The sequence below is a fragment of the Falco punctatus genome (genome assembly GCF_963210335.1).
Source record: "Falco punctatus genome assembly, chromosome: Z".
Lineage (NCBI taxonomy): Eukaryota > Metazoa > Chordata > Aves > Falconiformes > Falconidae > Falco > Falco punctatus.
This window is the reverse complement of record NC_137586.1, coordinates 29262532-29282733: the sequence shown is the minus strand read 5'-3', so window position 1 is coordinate 29282733 and position 20202 is coordinate 29262532. Positions and strand designations below refer to the sequence as shown.

General features: G+C 45.7%; 1 protein-coding gene across 2 annotated transcripts in view; it reads right to left on the bottom strand.

The window, feature by feature from the left end:
* Positions 1–20202, bottom strand: part of KANK1 (KN motif and ankyrin repeat domains 1) — a 106335-nt gene that overhangs the window by 29680 nt on the left and 56453 nt on the right. The gene's annotated exons all lie outside the window — the stretch shown is intronic.

Sequence of the window (20202 nt, the reverse complement as noted above, 5' to 3'; positions counted from 1 at the left end):
CATAAATGTGTACACATGCATACACACCGATAACGTCTGTTAACAGGGCACAGAAGTGGCACAGCTAGTAGCTCAAAGCTGCCCTTCCCTGATTCCCTCCCGTCTTCCTGTGTCACACCAAGCTTTCACATGCTGTGCCATCACATGAAGACCACAGGATCACAACGTACCGCACGAATCATCTGGAGAACAACTTCTCCAGACAGTGCATTCCAGCCGGTGACGGGAACTCTGACGCTGCTCCTTATGCAACCAGTGCCATTAGACTTTACACAGATCTGCAGCTGTTCTACGGCTTTGGGAACTGCCGCCCGAAAAGCAGCATTATCAGTTTGCTCTCACTTCAGCTCACACTACTGCCAGCAGTGCCTCTGCCTCCTCCATTTCAAACTGCATGAAGCCTCCCCCACCAAGCTAGGCAGCGGGACCCCCTTGCTGCGGGACCCCCTTGCAGTGGGATCCCGAATCCCACTGCTGAGGCAGCCTGCTGCCTTGCACGCGAGGAAAACCCGTCTGTCCTCCAGACACAGGACTCACCTGTCCCCAAAGCAATCGAAATAAAACTTCACCAGATCTGCTGTGCTTCCTTGGGCTGAGTATTCATACGCGGTGCTGCTGTACAACCTGCTTCTCCCGTCCCGCTTCGGGTGGGGGTGGGGGTGGGAGGAAAGGGAAAACCAACTGTTGCGCGTTAGGAGCTGGAGCAATAATAAAAGCCAGCTTTCCGGTTACCTGAATTAGCCACATGCCTCTGCCCCCACACTGCACATTTTCCATCCACGTATGGCTGCTCCAGCTTCACGTGTCACACGCCGAAGCCCTGCCTCCCTCCCGCCTTTCTCCTGCTTCCACCCGTAAGGAAGAGCCGCCGGACCCGCGCAGCGCCCCGCACAGCGCGCAGCGGGCGGCCGCCGCGGCTGGGAGCGAGATTCAGCTCTCCGCTTCCAAAAGGAGCCGTTTGGAAGCGGCGTCCCCTTAAAGGAGTATAAAACCCTCAGGAGCGGCGGCGGTGGGTGGGGGAGAGAAACTCTACTTACTGCAAGTACAGGAAGTGACTTAATGTTGTAATGAAAAAGGTTTCGGGGGGGGGGGGGGGGGGGGGAAACACCTCCTGTTTTTCGAGTTTCCTTGGCATGCTTAAGAAGAGCTTTGTCTACAGACAGTGTAACTGCTTTCATGGCGATCCTTTACCCTTTGGATACCACAGGCCACCAGGAGCAACAGGCAGAAGGAGGATGCTGCTCAGGGAAAGCCTGTCTTCCCCGGCAGAAAAAGAACAGGATGGCGACAGACCCGCAGGCAGGCACCTTTGAGAGCCGCAGAAGTGGGGCCGACCTGAGAGCACTGGTATCTCAGTCCTGCAGTGTGGACAGACTGTTTGGCAGACACAAACAACTGCCCCAGACCACATGTTTCTGTTGAAAGACCAGAAAGTCTCAGTATGCTGTGGTATTTACTTACAGATGCAGCCAAAATAGCCATCCGAATACCAGAGTGGAAGCAAAAATACATGCATACATACATACATACATACTTTAAGCACACAAGCACACACTGCTCCTTCCAGCAGGACTGCCTCAATGTCAGGCAGGGATAAATTCTCCAGGACTCCCACTTACGGAGAGAATGAGACAGAGCATACTCTCCAAATTACTCCTCTTCCTCTCCAAATTCAGTGCTCTGATTCCAGATTTCTCATCCTGGCTCAGTTCCAAGCAGACAGACAACTCTGTTGTACACCCCGCAGCTCCTCGCCCTAGGTTGGTCAGCCTTCTTTCCCACTTGAACCCTAGATTTGTCCCAGCTCCCACACTGGCTCTCATCCCTTGCAGGCTTCTGGTCTCTTTCTGCCTTCTTCCCATGCTTGGGATTTCCAACCCATTTTCTCTACTTACATCCATTTGCTTGCTCCACCAATTCTAACCCAAAATCTGGTTATTCTCTCGCCCCTCACCCTGGTCTTCATTCTAGTCACTTCACCCAAGCCATGCAAATTCAAGCTCCATCAATTTTACCTGCTCACCCATTTTCCCCAGTTCTTTTCCTCTGCTTGTCTTGGTCCTTGTCTTCCTACCCAGCAATATCTCCGATTCTCCCATCACTACACCAGTGAAGTCAGGCAGCTCCTCTAAGCTGTCCTTGGGCACAATGCTTAAGCCTTGGATGGGGCAGGGTGGAACAGACTCTCTGCAAGTCCCAGGACTTAAAGAATTAATGCATGTTTGGAAAAATATTCATAAAACCTCTAATATGCATGCAAATCTCATGTTAAGTCATGAGAGCTGAACTGCAATCTCAGATGTATTCTTTCCTTCTTCGTGGAATAGTATCAAGATTGCTCAACAGAAAACTTATCAAAAATAAATACTAATAAAAAAATATTCACACTGACACTGACTAAACCTCTCCACAACACCTGTAGGTAGCTCAGTGTCTTCACAGTGAAATCCCTTTGGTCCTCAGCTTAGGCTGGCAGCACTACCAGGACACAGTTCATTAACAGCTGTTCCACAAGCATGAGACTGTGTACAGAGCTGACTGCCTGTCACTTCTCCTCCAAATGACACCGTGAGCACTCCACCAACACAATCCCAGTATTATGAGTTGATCTGTGGAGACGTTTATTGATATGTTAAGACAATCGAGGATCAGGCATACAATCTACCAAAACCACAATACTGAGGCAGTGTGTGGGAGCTGCGCCAACCCTTTGTGCATTTTGCTGTCTAGAGAAAGGACCAAAATGGGCGTGGCTGTTAAGCGTGGAACAAAGCAAAATGTATGGCTGTTTCCAAGCAATAAAAATGGGTTTGTTGCTTCCGAAAGGAAAAAAAAAAAAAGGAAGTTAATATAAGACCTGATAAGACTGCAGCCCTTCTTCCCTTTAGCCCTTGGGTCCTGGATGAACTGTGGTTGCCCTTACTCCCTAGCTTTGGTTGGTGAGCACCAAGTGCTACACAAGCAGGCACCCCTGATTAACCTCGAAGGAAGCTGTGTCTATTTGCCCTTCAGCCAGAAAGGCAAGACTTCATGCCCAGATACCTCAAGTCAGCAAAAAAGTCCTACCTCATTCACCCCAACGCATGTCAGTATTGCAGCAAATGCCAGGCAGTACAAACTCTCCTGTTAGGCATCTTGTCTCATCCTTGGTCAGCTGATCATGGGCATTACTAAAATTAGAACTATTCACCAGTCTCTATAGTAGCTGAGGCAAACATCAATCATGTCATTGTGTTACACTAAAACAGTGTGTGCAGATGCACAAACACATACACTTTTGTCTGTGAAAATGCTGCAGACACGCCTGTTTTCTTCTGAAATGTCATTACATGCAATGAGACACAAACACATCATGCTTTTTGGCCAGTACCTGCGAGGTAAAACACCCTGTGAAAAACAGAGGCCTCAGTGTGGTACTGTCGTTATTAATGAGTTTCTCCAGAAGTATGCAAAGACTTCATTTCCCTCTCCCTGCTGCAGGATAACCATGGGCAGGACACAAGCAGCATTTAAGAAATTCACTCTTCAATTCTCACCTCCTGCACTGCTGGGACTGGCTCTGTCCAAACTTTCCAGTCTTGCCAACTTCTATTAAATTATATCCTATCTAATGCACTACACAAGAACATCAGTGTATTAAAATACTGAGTCAGCCCTACCTGAGTCCACACTAATCCTGTCTGCTCCCAGACCAGGAGAACTGGAAAAAAACAGAACATTTAGCTGATGTGCTTCAAGACTTCTGAGGGAGAGAAAAGCAATGAAAAACTGGGCAGGCATAGAGTTTTGGTTCTACAAACTAGGAAAACTTTATTGTAGAGCCACCTTGGAGGGCCCAGGAAGATCAAAGAGAAGGAGCTGAAGATGTATTTTTGAAGCTAAAAGTCAAAGGTGCCTTGAAAAATATAGACATCACATCTAAAGCCTTCTCTCCCCATCTGGTTATGATATCTGCTCTAAGGCATTTTTATCTTGGATCTGACTGCTATTAAAGAAGTCTTTTCCACTGAAATAATGTTATGAATAACAGAGTCTCCTTCCAGAGTTATGGCACAAAACAATTCATAAAGAATGCTGCAGAGGAAAAATACAGATTTAACAGCTGGCATAAATGGGGTCAAATCAGTATTTTTACATGCTCAACTTCAGTTTGAAAGGTTATCTGGGGCGGGAAAAGGGGATAAAAAAACATTCTGACTTTTTGAGTCTCTACTGCAACAGAGAAAAAATTGGTGCTTTTCCCCTTTACTCCCTCCCCCAGTACTACTTTTATTCTTTTCTCTTTCTGTTCTTCAGCACATATGAATATCAGTCTTGCCTTCTGAAAAAAAAACCACCCAAACCAAACCCAAAACACATGAGGCTGAACACTTGTTCAAAAAGAAAAAGCAGAATGGAATAATAAACCTTTTTTCTTTCATTCTTCTCTTCACGTGTCAGCATTTGAATGTAAGTTAAAAAAACAACAACAAAACCACTTGGAAAACAGACCTTAGCATTGCAGCACACTCATTTGATCAGCTTTCTTTTGGCTAGCAATATACAGAAGATGCCATGAAATTACTAGCTCCCAAACAATGCAGCCTAGCTCTCCAGTATTTTCAAAGGTGGGGGGGCGGGGGGAAAGCCCCAAACTGAAACAATCAACTATCAGATTTTTATTTTATTTTCTTCCAAGAACTGAGAGGGGAAAACTTACAGAAAGTTGCTTCTGCGCTTTGACGGACAGCAGGAGCATCGATTTTTCCCTTTGCAGTTAAAGCACATAGCAGCAGTGTGAAGTATGCCGCAGTGTGGAGCACAGACTCCACACCTCAGTTGGCTGCTTATCTGGCAACAGGAGGAGAGTCATCGCAGCACAGCAGAGTCAAGTCATGCAGCTGCCCATGACGATACCCTGGTGCTGGCCTCGGCCACTTTCCTGCAGTGCCAGGCTATGATGCCTGGATGACCTGGCTCGGCTTGTACAGGCAATGGCACAATTGCCCAGCACACTACATTATAGACATGGCTGATAACACCTTCCTTTCTTTTTCTGCTATGGAAAAACAACTAGTAAGCATCACCTTGTAAGAAAGGTAATCTGTTTTGCTATGACGCAGCTACAACTATGCCTGGAGCAAATGGGATTTCACTCCTAAGGCACCTGAGACTGTCAGTTATGGGGTACTACAGTACAAACTGAAACACCACAGCCAGACAGGGATGACAGACCCTGCTACCAGCCCTGCAGTTACAGGTGTGGAGGATTCTCCGATTACAGAGAAATTCCATTTACTGCACATTTTACTGAAGAAATAAATCTCCAGTGTGAAATGTTTGCTGCAATTTTAATCTCAAAGAAAAATGAGAAGCTGAAAAATTATAGATTACTTTTTAAAATTTATGTGTCAACACCCCAACTGGCGAGCTGACCTCTAAATCTAAATACTTGATGCTTTGAGTTGGGGCTTGTAATCAAAAAACAGGGACAGCAACTTCCCTGATAATAACAAAGAAAGGATGAAGCTACAACACTGTGTAATAAATAGGTTTTTATTTCAAGAGGTAGAAGCTCCAGCTCAGATATTTGTAGTGGGAAGCCTCACAGAAGTGGATTAAGGACCTCACCTGAAGTCAATGAACACAAGCAGTAGCAATGTTGAAGAAAGATGGTTCAGACAGCTGCGGTGTTTTGGGTGCACTGTGAATGCAGACACAGGGTACTGGGCTACAATGCCACATTTGCCACACAATATTGGTAAAAGAAGGCATTTTAAGAATGGATCTGCTGTCTTAATACCGTGCTCTTTCTAGAAGAAGTAGGAACGTTATAGCAAAGGAAGAAAAACTCAAAACAATCACAGCCACAATGCAAATGCCACTAAATGCATCAAAAATCTTTCTGTTAAGTGGGCTTTTCCATTGACTTGATGCACTCACAGTGAAAACAGTCTCTCAAACAGTTCTATTCGTCTGAATAGAAACCTGAAAAATCTTAGTTGCTCAGCATTTTACTAGAATTATCATTATAATAAAAACATTAAAAATTCAACTGTTTAGCATTATAGCAAAAACAACGAACCAGCTCTCACCTTAGTACTGGTGATCAGATGGATGCGCTAGTCTGGATGTCCCACTGTCACCTCCTCCTCAAGGGTCAATTCCTAAACCATTCTTAACTTTGTAGAAGAGCCTCTGGCTTTTCTTATTCTTCTCCCTTTGCTGCATGTTTTCTAGCTACGTGCTGACACTGTTCACAGCTACAAACCCCAGAGCATTTTGGGATCACATAGAAAATGTTCAGAATGCTTACCAGCCTGCTACCCAAAGGCGCATATCTATCTATCTATCTATCTCCTATTTGGTGTTAGGAGGGGGTCCTTCAAGGTCACATTACCTTTTTTTACACCATTAAAGGTTTTCTTTCACATGGTAAAAAAGTTACCTGCAGAGTTTATATCTGAACATCATATAACACAACTAAAAATTATTTCTGTGAGCTGAAAGTAAGAACCACCTTTCAAAAATCACACCTCCTAACCCTTAGCCTTTTTAATGTCTCAAACTTCTAGAATCTGTGAACTGAAAACTTGCAGCTCAAACAGAACTCATGCAAATTAATTAACCCTACATAAAGGATTAATCTTGTTTACGAGAAATCTATTCATAGGGGAAAATTAAAAAGCACAACCAACTGTTCTGAGAGTGACTGCAATATGACCCCTTATCAAAATTCACAAAATGTCCTTTATATTCTGGAACAACTAACTCCCTTATTTGAGGCCAATAATAAATCCCCTTTTCAACTACCCTCACCTTATGGGAATAGCTCTAGGTCTGACAGTTCTGTGGTGGGACATCATGTATGTGCACCACCTCAAGGCCGCTAACCACGTAAACTCAAAATTAAGAGGCTAGTCTGTTTTGCCTCCATCCCAGTTTCTGACTCACAGGTTCCAAGGGAAATCAAACTATGGCTGGCAGGAAGCAGGGCATGGGTGGGAAGGGATATAGCCATTAGCTTATTCTGCTAACTGCCCCACCAGCTGCAAGGAGGAGCAGAGCAAATCCCATGGTGGCAGCTGTTGCTGTTGTTAACAGTGCTACCATGTCTGGGTAGAAGGTACTCTAAAGCCATTTGGGCAAACTGCTGTCACAAGTCAGCTTGTGGGTGCACTGTGGCTCTAAGCATGACCAGCAGGACCACCATCAAGCAAGTCAGAAGCAAGCTGCAGCCTTAGTTGAATTGCACTGATGCATTCCCCAAATCATACTTTACCAACACCGCTTTGTCAAGAAATGTAATGGAGGAAGAAAGAGCTTGCCTTACATTGACAGCAAAGGGGCTTAGTTGGTTCAGCCACAGAACATGCTCTGCCCTGAAAGACACTAATTTCCTCATAGTAAAGTCAGCCTCCTGCTCTCTCTCAGGTATCACTGGGAAGAGTGATGAGGTGTCAACAGTCATCCTTTACTTTTGGGCTTGAAGTGTTTAAGCGTTAAGTGTTAAAAGCCCTGTTTACGTGCATTTGAAAACCAGATGCCAACAAGGCAAGTCCAAATCCATATGAATTTATTTTTTCCAAGCACCTGATTCCACGTCCACTTTTTTTCACCTTGCAGTATTTGTCTACTTGAGAACTGCCCTTCGTCATTCCCTGAAGCATTTATTTCATTCACTTTCTACTGTGTGCATGTTTATGGGCTCCAGGCACATTTGTGACAAATGAACAGCATTCAGTTTAAAGATGCTTTCCAAACCAGACTAACTCTGGCCTGGCAAAATAATGTAAGTTATGGCAAACAGTAGATTCCAATCACAAGCTCCTCACAGCCTGGGAGAAAGCCATGGGTGTGAACTACCAAACATAGCAGGAGAGCAGCTCAGTTTCAGACCAGCATAGCCCTCCTCGCCAAAAAAATATGTCCCAATAGATCTGCGCTAACGGTTTCAGCTACTGATGCTGATGAACACAAGGTTGAGTCCCAGTGTTGGTAAGGCACCTTTGCTGTCCTCTACTGCACAGAAGAAATCTTGAAGCTTCCCCACCTCCCTTGCCAACCTTTGGAAATGTAGCAGACCTTCCCTGTTCTTCCCACAGTACATCATCCTCTTGCTTTACACCACTTCATCATCACAAAACAAATGACAAAGAAAAAACAATTGCAAAGACCAAGGCTTACATCCATATAGTAGGATGGGCTTCACAAAACCCAGATAGAGGGCTGGTAAAGCAGAAGAGGAACAAACCCCCAAATATTTATCTTCATTCTTCACTCATCCACATCATCTCCTCACTCCTCATGGGGGCCAAAGAAGTCATGGCTGCAAGCCAGGTGTTTGCCTGAAAAGGTCTGTGCATCAGTGCTACCTGCTGAAGCCCAAGCAAAGAAGGCTGTGTTTGCTTTCTTGCCAAGAGCAACTGAACTGCATCACAAAGCTGAAATATTTAGATGTATAATGTCATTACCCTTCTGTGCCTATAAATCTCTGAAGAGGTGAGAAGTGGAGAACAGATACATAGGGCTATTGTAACAGGAGTAACCATGAGGAAAGAACCTGAACTCCTGGGATATAAACCTGCCATGGATTATTAAAACTGATTTACAGTTTCAGTTTGGTCTTACAGCTGTGCACAGGGTAGAAAAAATGGAAGAATTGTCTTCTGCAAGAATGGTTCTACAAATACTTGTATTTATGAGTCCTAGAAGGACATTATTTTGTCACATGCTTACCTCCATAAGGGATATGGTTTATGCTGCATGATCAGTATGATATTTCAAATACTGGGAATTGTTCCCTCCTACCCTTTTTTATATTAATCTAGTACTGATTCCTTCCGTGAAATAAGACGTGTGTTGCTTTCCAAACTTCAAAAGCTTAAGTGATTTGCATTTTCCAAAAACACTGGAAGATTCTTCTCTGCACTTAAAATAGTTCAGACTGATGAATTGATTTTCTCCACAAAAAAGCAATCAGAGAAAATACAGAAAAGGTCATTATTAGAATTAATTATTTATGCACATTCTAAATAGCTAAAACACATAGCTTATAATTTGAAGGATATGAACAGTGTTCAAAATTAGCAGCTTTAAGGATAGCAGCTACCTTTCTGCTGTTGAAATGATGCCTTGCAGTAAATAGGTGCAGTGGTCCCTTCACTTGAGTGTTCACAACACCATCTCCCACTAGAAAACCTGTTCGCTGAAGGAAGCAAACCTCTCTCTATGTAAGAACAAACCCAAAAAATCTACCAGAGGAGTGTGACACCACAAGTGCAAACTCCCTTCAGACAGCAGCACTTGTGAGACAACCTAGCTAACAGGGTACTGTTAAGAAATGACGAAAACCCATCTCAGACTAATGTGCTAAAAGAACATCGAGGCTGGTTTCAACTGTGCTACCCTGGGCTGCCCCCCATCCCTTTTCTCAGCTGGCCCACAGCACTAGCAAAGCCAGCCACTCACATCTCACCTCTCCCCCATCCCATTCGAGGGTCTCACTCACCGATCCACACAGAAGCAAACCCTTGGATGCTGCCACGTTTAGTTTTTCAGGAAATTAAGTCTGAAGCTCACTTTCCTTTGCCTTAAAGGGAGTGTGTGTTCCTGACACATCAGCAGGCAGGGAGCCCAGAGGTTGCTACAGAGCATTTATTTATACTCATTTGGAATTTCCTGAAACAGTCCCAGCCCCGCAGCCAGCCCAGTGCAGCACCAGTGGTTTCCTTCATGGCACTTCACATGCTGCGCAACACCTCTGGCTCCCCAAGGGTTGAAATGCATGAAATGGGCAGCAGGACAAAAGAAACCATACCAAATGACACACTAAAAAGATAATTATTTTTTCTCTGATAGAGACAGATTTAACCTGAGAGGGAATTAAAAGTTCAGGTCACTTCTCTTCCACCCACATTCCCTCTCATTCCCTCCCACCCCCACCCCTCTCATTTCTCACTCCCTCATGTGGACCTAGAGCACAGAAGGGTTCATTGATATAATTTGGGCAGAACAATTACCTCTGTTGTAACCACCACTGCTTGCAATTCTGCCTGTGTTACATTTAATCCCGTTTTGTTTACACTTCTCAAATGCACCTTATAATTTGAGGGATAAAAATAAAAACTTTTAGTATAAACTTACAGGAACAGTTTTCTTTTTTTCTCAAACATGGCCACAGTATACAAGATATCCTTCATGCTAGTACAAGCACTTTCAAAATTATGCACAAACATATTTCATTCTTCCATATTAATTTTTCTTGTTTCCACATAACAGCATCTATTCACTCAAGTAAAGATAACTGGGATTCCAGATGCAAAAAAGGTCACTTCTCAGCATCATAAAGAGACCCTGAAAGGCCTCAGCTCCATCTCTCTTCACCTCTGCTGATAGGAACAGTTGCTGTAGTATAGCCAAAACAAGGACTCTAAAAGTAAAGGGGCAAGGGGACAGGCTAATTTAATGAGGATAGTGGTCCTAAGACTTCTCAGGACTAAAGGAAAAGAGTCCTTATTATCATGCCTTCCATCCAGATTCCCAAAAACAGTTAGAAAAAAAGAAAAAAAGATATGAGTTGTTAAAATAATTTCTACGATCACTGCAGATTGGAAGAGTTGTGCTTCAAATAGAAGTGGGATCTTGTGCTGAAATGACAGGAGAGAGGTCCAAGTCCTCCACAGCGCCTTCAGCTAAAATGGCACAGACTTCCAATAAAAGTGTTTCCTGAACATGTATAGTGGCTTCAGTGATATTTAAGATGAAGCAAAGAAATATTTAATATTTACAGGCATCAGCTTTTGGACTATAAACTAAGTCATATCCTGTAGATAATTTCAAATTTATTTCCTTGCATTACAAGTCATTGATGCATACATGATGAAACATGAGCTCCTAAAAAAGGTCTGAAGGAGGTCTCTAGACATAACCAACTTGTTGGATCTATGGACCACGAAGGTACTGAATTTTCAGTGAATTGGTCTGGTTTGGTCTCTGCTCTAAGTACACCATCCATAAAGAAAAGCAGCTTTCCATAAAAAATGCTTTGGGAACAGCTTCTAACCATGCTTTGAAGTTTCTCCTACAAGACACAAAAACTCTAGGGCTGCTGAAACCCAAACTATGCTTTCTGTTCAGAGAAACAAAAGCAAAATTTCAGCCCCTGAAGCACTGCCTGGAGCCTGGAGCCCAGCCCTTTGAGCTCACTGGCCTTCAAGCCCCATCCTTCAACCTGCAGAAGGGTGAGGACCAACAGTGCAAAGCAGCACTGGGTGTTAACTGCTGGGCATCTCTACCTCCATCAGCAGGTCCTTCACACCAGGCAGGGGAGAACATGAAAGTATGCATCTGGTTTTCTGCTGTGGGGAAAAAAAAAAAAAAAAAAAAAAAAAAAAAGTGGCATCCAGGATAAAGTACGAGAAAAGAAGATATGGCCAACAACACATCCTTCTCAAGAGTTAGGATTCTGCTCAGGGGTGTGTGTGTGTGTGTTCGGGGAGATTCTCTAACATTGTAGGATTTTCTAAAAAAAGGACAGTGTGATATCCTGTTTAGGTAAGAGAATTTTAGCAGCTGTCTCCCCATGGTCCATCTGTTTATCATTACCCTGTGGTTTCAAGGGCTTGACATCTGAACAAGCCCTGCATCAAGTCACGCACCTTCAGTGGACTCTCCTCAAAGGTCAGTCAACTCAGCAGGCTGAAAAAGTCTTGCCACGAGTACAAGCAACATCCCAAACCATGCATCAGCACTTCACCCCTTGCCCAGCAAGCCAAGTATGGAGGCACATGTCTGGGTTGGCACCAGTAAGACCTAAAGGCAAAGAGCACATGTGTATTTATTCTCTTGGCCTTTGAGAACATTATGATGCCAAATAAACTCATTCAGCTACTGTTTACAGTAGAAACGAAACTGAGGTCAGAGCACAGCTCCCCAGTGAACAAAAAACCAGACTTGATCTGAAGCAGAGTGAACGTAAGATTTGGTGTATGGGCAGTCAACCAGCTGGTAAATTTGTATCTGAAGAGGGGGTTATTTCACACCCTTTGTGAAAACAGAAGGCAGAGAGGGTACAATGGATCTCTGAAAGGCGATGGATGGAATGCAGCTCTTTAAAACCCATGCCTCCAACAGACCATATCCTCAGCACTGGAATGGCTGTAGCTTGGAAAGAAGGAAATAATCTGCCTGACTACAATGATCCAGCCCAGGGGAGCACAGAGCCTGTCCTGATCCATCACTGTCAGGTTTATTTTCCTGCCCCCAAAACCACAGATGATGCATTTTGGTGAAGGTTGGATATGGGATTCTTCACAGTTTTATTTTGGTGGATTTTGTTTTGCGAGAGGCGGGTGGCATTGCTGTGGGTTGGTGGGGTTTTTTGTTGGTTTTTTGGTTTTTTTTTTTGCAAGTTTGGCAGCTGTTTTCCATAGAATGATTTAAAACTTGCTAGCCATTCAGGTCAGACCTGAGACTGATCTGGACTACCCACCTTCTCTTCCCTAGGAGATGCCTCTGGAAGGGCATAAGAAGAAAGCAAACATACAGCAACATTTCTCCTCTCGGTCTCAGAAACCTGCAACCCGAGAGACTTCCTGAGCCAAGGGTGGTCCAGGATGGCTTTTCAGTCACAATGTAAAATGTGTATTTTCAGGATAGCTGGGAGGTATTCAATAACTGTATTCAAAACGTCAGCAGCTGATGTGTTACTACTGTAAGGAAATCTACTGGACAAGAGCCTGGAGATAGTTATGGATGACTAATCTGATCCAATGACTATGTAACCCAAAACCTCCATATGAGAAACTTTGCATGCTACAGTTGGTTGCTACAGTGGACTGATGGGCCAAGGCCAATTTTATGATGTTCAACAGGGAAAAGTGCCGGGTCCTGCAGCTGGGTCACACCAGCCCCACACAGCGCTACAGGCTGGGGCAGAGCGGCTGGAAAGGGCCTGGTGGGAAAGGGCCTGGGGGTGCTGGTCGGCAGCCGGCTGGGCATGAGCCAGCAGGGTGCCCAGGTGGCCAAGGAGGCCAGCAGCACCCTGGCTGGTGTCAGAAGCAGTGTGGCCAGCAGGGCAAGGGAAGGGACTGTCCCCCTGCACTGGGCACTGGTGAGGCTGCACCTCGAACCCTGTGTTCAGGTTTGGGCCCCTCACTGCAGGAGGGACGTAGAGGGGCTGCAGCGTGTCCAGGGAAGGGCAAGGGGCTGGGGAAGGGTCTGGAGCACAGACCTCTGCCTTATGAGCAACAGCTGAGGGAACTGGGGTTGTTTAGTCTGGAGGGGAGGTGGCTCCAGGGGGAAAATTATTGCTTTCTACCTGAAAGAAGGTTGTAGGCAGGTGGGGGTCAGTCTCTTCTCCCAGATAACAAGTGATAGGACAAGAGGACATGTCCTTAGGTTGTGCCAGGGGAGGTTTATATTGGGTATTAGGAAGAGTGTCTTCACTGAATGGGTGGTCAAGCATTGGAACAGGCTGCCCAAGGAAGCTGTTGAGTCACCATCCCGGTGTAGATGCGGTGCTTAGGGACGTGGTTTAGTGGTGGACTTGGCAGTCCTGGCTTAACGGTTGGACTAGATGGTCTGAAAAGTCTTTTCCAACCTAAATAATTCTACTCATCTGTGAACTGTGAAACTTCTCTCAGCTGCCTTTAAAATATTTTGTCTGCCTTTTCATCCTGTTTGGGTGGTCTGTAACACACTCCCACCATGATATTTGCCTTTCCCCCTGATTGTAACCCATAAATAGCCAACCCTTTCGTCACCACCGTCAAGCTCTAGACAATCAAAACACTCCCTAACACAGAGGGCTACCCCACTGCCTCGCCTTCTTTGCATATCCCTTCTGAAGAATTTATAACCATCCACTGCAGCACTCCAGATGTGCAAGTCATCCCACCATGTTTCCATGATGGCAACTATGTCATAGCTTGCTGCTGTAAAACAGCTTCTAGCTCCTCCTGTTTGATGCCCATGCTGTATGCATTGATGCAGATGCACTTCAGTTGGGCTATTGATCCTGTCACCTTTTTGGAGGGGATAATTCCTCAACGACCATTCTCAGGTGCTTCCATGGTTTCTAACACATTGATAACCCATGCACCTTGCTGCCACATGGATCTCCATCCCCCACCTCGAACAGATATAGCAGACCAAAGGACCTTGCCAGCACGTCATCCCTCAAACACTGGTGTTCTGCCCCCAGGCAGTTTCTAGTGAGCCTGGTTTTATCCTCTTCCCTCTTCAAAACTAGTGTAAAGCTCTTCTGATAAGCCCTGCTAACTCCTCTGCAAAGATCCTTCTGCCCCTTTGAGACAGGTGTACCCTGTCTGTCACCAGGAGGCATGGTGATGTATAAACCAACCCAGGATCAAAACCCCCAAAATTCTGCCGGTGACACCAGGCTCAGAGCCAGATACTGGTCTGCTGGCTCTTCCCATTTCTTCCCTCATCACTTCCTGCAACTGGAAAAATAGAGAAGAACACCACTTGTGCTCCTGATCCCTTAAACAACTGTTCCAAGGCACTAAAGTCTCTCTTGCTTGCCCTTGGTCTTCTCTGTTGCAAAATCATTGCTGCCTATGTGAAAGATCACCAATGGAGAGCCATGCTGGGGCAGGCAGCTTTCTCTTCGTATCTTTAACCAGGGCCCCAGGGAGGCAGCAGACTGCCCTATGAAGTGGGTACGGTCTGCATATCGGGCCTTCTGCTGCCTTCAGAAGTGAGTCTCCTGTGACAATGACAATGACCCTTTGTGGGAGCAGTTCCTTTTGACGCAGGGTGTAGGCTGATTTAACCGGGGCGACACCTCCCACGCTAGATGAGCCACTGTCCTCGTCATTGTTCAGTTCCACTTGCAGAGCCTTGCACCTACTTGTGCATGGGCACCTGGGCAGGTGGGTGGTCCCAGAGGAGACACACCTGCTGGGCCAGGCAGGAGCTTGTTGCCATTGCCCCCTGTCCCTTAAGTCACCACGTTCTGCCGAGCGGCGAGAGGATGGGCAATCCTCCATATCATATGTCCTGCCTGCCCGTTGGGTCTGTCCCGGGGAAGGTGGGGTGTGATTCCAGTAAGTCTCTCTTTCACTCCCTGACACTCCTCACCCTACTCACCTTCCCCCAGAGATCTGTCACTACGCTGTGACTGCCTGGACGCACCTCCCACAGCGTGTACACTGCTGCTGTCCCCTACTGCTGTAAGAGCAGGGCACAGCCTGCAGCCTGGCACCTGACACCATGCTTTCTCTTGTCTGTATGGACGGTGAGGCATGCTTGCTTCATACTTGCTTCTTCCTATTTGAGTGTTAGAACTGAGTGAGCTAGCAACTCGGCTTGCAGCTCCCAGCGGGGCTTGACGAGTCAGCTTTGCTCTCCCATCCTGCAGACACAAAAAGTGAATGACACTGAACCTGAACACAAGAGAAAAGAAAAATCCATGGCTCTAAAAGAACATATATTCTCAAATCTGGAAACACGTATACAGGCTTCTTATGCCACAGAAAATGATTCAAAGTGAACTCTGCCTGCTGGGAACTCAAGTTAGAGATTGACTCCTGGTGTGTTCAAAAAAAGATGACAGTCATTCGGGGCCAGGTGGCCGATCCTGCCAGCGTGGAAGGCAGCCTGTGTCCTTCAGCCGTAATCCCCACTCCCCTGGCTGAGCAGAGGCCGAGGGTGCTGGAAGGAAGTCACGGGTCTGCCAGCAAGACCATACAGGCGACAGTTTTAAGCATCTCTTTCCCACTGCAGCTAAGACTCTGCAATCAATCAAACACCATGGATTTCTAGTAACAACTACTAATCCAGAAACACTGCACTTCTGCCCACAATAACATACTAATTATGCAAAAGGCTGAGGCCAGGAAAAGTGCCACACAAACTGGTGGGAAAAAAAAGTGCCATGCAAAACTAATGGGACCCATGGGCAAGAGTACACATGTCCATTATTAATGTGCCATGTAAACTGACAAACAGTGCCTACAGTACACATGCAGGAGCATGATCGGAGAAGGATGGTAAAGCTGGAGTGGAGCAGGAGATGCTACACTCAGTTTTGCACAGAGATGTCTCTCCTGCTGCTGTGGTCTTGACTGTACCTAGTGTCTTCTACAGGGATACGGGCTGAGACGGTCTGGCTGAGCTACACATGGGCTTGTAGAGTTGTGGCCTTACAACTTTTCTCTGCAAAGGGAGAGGGAAGTAATTTTCCCAGAATTGAACAGTGCATTTTCCACAGCACTGAAGAAGGGTTGCAAGGAAGCCTCTGAGTATTAAAGGCAGAGCAGGGGGAGGAGGAATTTCGGATATCAGGGGGGTGGTACAGGCTGGACCCCAGGGACTGCACCCAAGGAGAAGTCCCTGTGTGCCCTTGGGAAGAGCGGGGTAAGACCAAGCCATTGGAGAAAGGGGCTCAGAGGAATATCAGGGCACAAAAAGGAAATGACGAGCATCCTGGATGGCAGACACAGTGAGAACAGAGGAAAGGAAGGGGACTGTAACTAATGATGGCAAGGGAGAATGGTGAAAGTCTAAAGGGCGATGCAGAGGATCAACAGCCATGTGAGCACATTCAAGTACTGGCAAGCTTAGAAGCTGTGTAACAGCTAGCTGCTTTCACACAGAAAAAGAGAGGAAAGGAGCAGAAGAGAATTATTCTAAAATACGCTTCTTTTTTTAACCTTTTAACTTAATATTTGGAAAACATTATCTAAAATTTAAGAATCACAATTTATGCTGGAGGGAGAGGAGGAGAAAGGGCACATCCAAGGACTTCTGGAAGTGAAAAAGTACGGTTGATCCTTGTAGTCCCTTAAAACATGACTGCTCTGATCTTGTCTTTGTGCTTGTCATGTGTGAATGTCAGTCCAGTTTTTCAACCACAACCATGCATTTTATTGTATTTTCTTGCACTGTATTTTTTTTTCAAACTGCGTGCTCTAGATTTCCCAGGCCGTGTGCTTGAAGTGTTAAAATTATTTGCGAGGATCAGAGCTGAAATTCCAGTAACAGCAGCTAAGTTGCAGAAGTGTTTTCTTTTTATTATTAGATCTGCAACCCATACGACAGTGCTCCAGGCAAAGGGATTGGTTGTGTGAAGAGAAGGTAAGTAAGGGGCTAGCAGTACATCAACAAACATGCCCCTCAGTAATGAGACTACTCCAGACCAGCAATGTGTGCTTCACATAGGGAGAACAATCTGTTCCCTATTATAAGCTAATTTGATTCTCACCCTAATCTGACCAAAGCTTCAAACCCAGCTATTAAAAAGTGTCCACCCCCTCCCTCCATCCCTCCCTCTCCTACTTAAAAAAAAACAACAAAAACAACTGAAGAGCAATATCAAAATATCTCAGACAGGTCCTGTATGTTGAAGAAAAACAACATAACTGTTACAAATAAAAAACATACAGGAAAATATTAATAAAAAAACCATGACAGTTACATAAAACACACATTACAGTGAGAGATAACTACGGAGGAGAAACTGAGCAAGAAAAAAGCACAGGCTCTGAGAGAGGTAAGGGTCACATTACCTACTTTTACAGGAAAGGCGGCTTTTCAAGTGGGGAAGGATGGACTGAAAGCATGGAAGAATATGACGGGTTCTCACACTCATCTACCTCTCTAAGCATCTGAGCACTTAGTTTCATCAAAGTCTGTGTGAAGAGTCAGGTGAAGAAAAATTTCAGGAGATGGTACCTAACACAGACTGAGTATATGCTATGAAGAGAGACAGAGGAGGGGGGAGAGCCCTACTTGGACTCAGTTCATCTGCTAATCCCCCCAGACACTGCAAGCTGCAATGTGCATCCTACTGTGGAGGTCAACCATCGCTTTCAGCCAATACTGTTAAGCGTGATTTCCGGATAAAATTAGAGGAGGGAATGGGACAAAGAAAGGGGAGGATGGCTGAAAGCACGCTGCTGTCCCAAAGCTCAGAGCTGGTCACATGGGGACATCCTGGCAGTAATCTGTACTCTGCCACCAAGGGGAGTCATGTTTCCAGAGGAAGGAAATGGAGATACAGCAGCAGTGCCTACGTGGGCAGCATGAGTGCTCCCTCAGCCCCTGAAACTGCTGTGAAAACACGATACGAGAAGCGCTGCCCTAATGTCATCTCTAATACAAATGGCACAGAAGAGGGGGGGGAAGAGAGAGGTGGCCATTACATGAAGCTTCCCAAGGACTTCTGCTCCAGCAGTAACCCTTCAGCAAAAAACATGTCTAAATGCAGGCACTCAGTGTTCATGAACAGAAGACAACCAGCTGTAATCATGCTATTTCCATCTGAGCTACTTCCCTGGGGGACCATATCCTTTTAAAGGCAACAAAATACCCTCCCTTCCCACAGGGAGGAGATTCATACGCATTATTCATAAACTGCTTTCGGCAGAAGAGTCTGGGAAGGGAATGATGAATAGCGCAGAATAGTTTTGGGGAAAAAATACACTCTTTTGGGTTAAATGGCCACCGGTAGATTTGCTGAGTTGTGTATCTTGAGAGTGGGGAGAAAGAAGAAGTTGCAGAGAGAATAATTTTTCAAGTCTGGAAGAAGTTTATTCTTTGTGGTTTTCCATGTGCCTGCCCATGCTACTAGTGCTTGCCCCTTACCTAGCCCCATGGGCTGCTCCTCCACACAGGTACCTCTCACCCAACCACCACCACATCCGTGCAGAACAGTTACTTCCACCACGAGACCTTAGGTGTTTTATCACTGTAATTGCCACCAGTTCAGTGAGGTTGCATGGTATCATAAACAGCAAGGCATGCCTGTTTAGTCCCTGCAGCATTATTGGCTTTAAAATACAAGATCAGCACCCTTAGCTGCCTCCAAGGCTGTAGAGGGTATGTATTTCCACAGGGAGCCGCAGCTGGCCACACACAAAGGTCCAGGTGCTGCTCATGCAAGTGCGTCTCAACAGCTCAGACAAGGAAAGCATACATTACTCCATGAGCAAGCCTGCATCAGAAAGGAATGAACACAGTCCTCTGGTGAGGTGTAAGAAACTTCTGGGCAGCTGCAGAAGACAATCCAGAACCAGACACAACTGCAGTAATCTCTCAACAAGTGACAGACCAATTAAATCTGTTCTGTATCTCACTATGCTTTGTCCTTCTGCAGAGCATCTGCACCCTATATGGCTTTGTGTCTTGGGCCGTCCGCTTCCCACCACATTCAATTTCCATTTATAAGGACTGGGCTATCTGGGCCAGACTACTACGTCCTCAGCTCCTAATGATATTGTATTTACTGTATTCTTTCTAACTTCTTCATGCCCCTTCCCTTTCCAGCAGATGCCAAAATCAGGCCTAAAGAGCATTCTTCAGGCAACAAGTCCTGTGTAAAAAAACATGCATGATCCCTGATCCTTTGCAATCTGATAAAGGCCTCTATATTGACAAATGCAAGTCAGTGTGTTTGTTTTCAAGCTTTCTGTTGCAGTGGCAAATGCACCCTTGGATTACAGGTAACAAATAGCAATTGCAGCAGAACTGAGTATTAATTCAAGCAGAAAGTTGGCATTGACTGTGAGATCGTGTGCTCCATCTCCAACTGTTTGTCCAATGCAGATCTGGCATCAGTGAGCATACTACAGCATAATACTGATGGAAATTTTGATACGCCTTGTGATACAGCTGATGTGAAATCACTGGAGGCTCACTCACCCTCTGAAATCACTGATGGCTTACTCACCCTTCACCCCACAGATTTCAGGGTCCCACCCTAGCTTGTTTTTTAAATACTGGGAACCACCACAGTGAGTCACTAGAGTGAGACAGGAGCGGGATCCCAGTGACAGCCCTGCATCCCTTCTGCCCATCCAGAAAGCACAAGACTACCTGGCAATTCAGCAGGCTCTCCTGATGGCAAGGGTCTCCCACCAGCTGCCAAAGCACACCTTCGGCATACACCCATCCCCATTAACTCTGGTGGTTATCGGATACAAGCTCAGAACAGGGAGCATGGCAGGGGAGCAAGCCCAGGCTTAAATAGGTTCTCATCACACAGCCCTGCCTCCACCAAATTACCCTTGCTTGCACAGCTGATTTGATAAAAACACAAACTCACTTGAACCCTGGTCATTCGCGTGTGCTAAGCTAAGGAAACCCAGTGCACTTAAGGCTGCTAAGCTCAGAGCTCAGGGTGTCAGTGGCACTGCAGTGATACTAGGTGACACCAACCCTCCAACCCTGCTGGAAAGCAGCAGAGAGCAGCTGTCA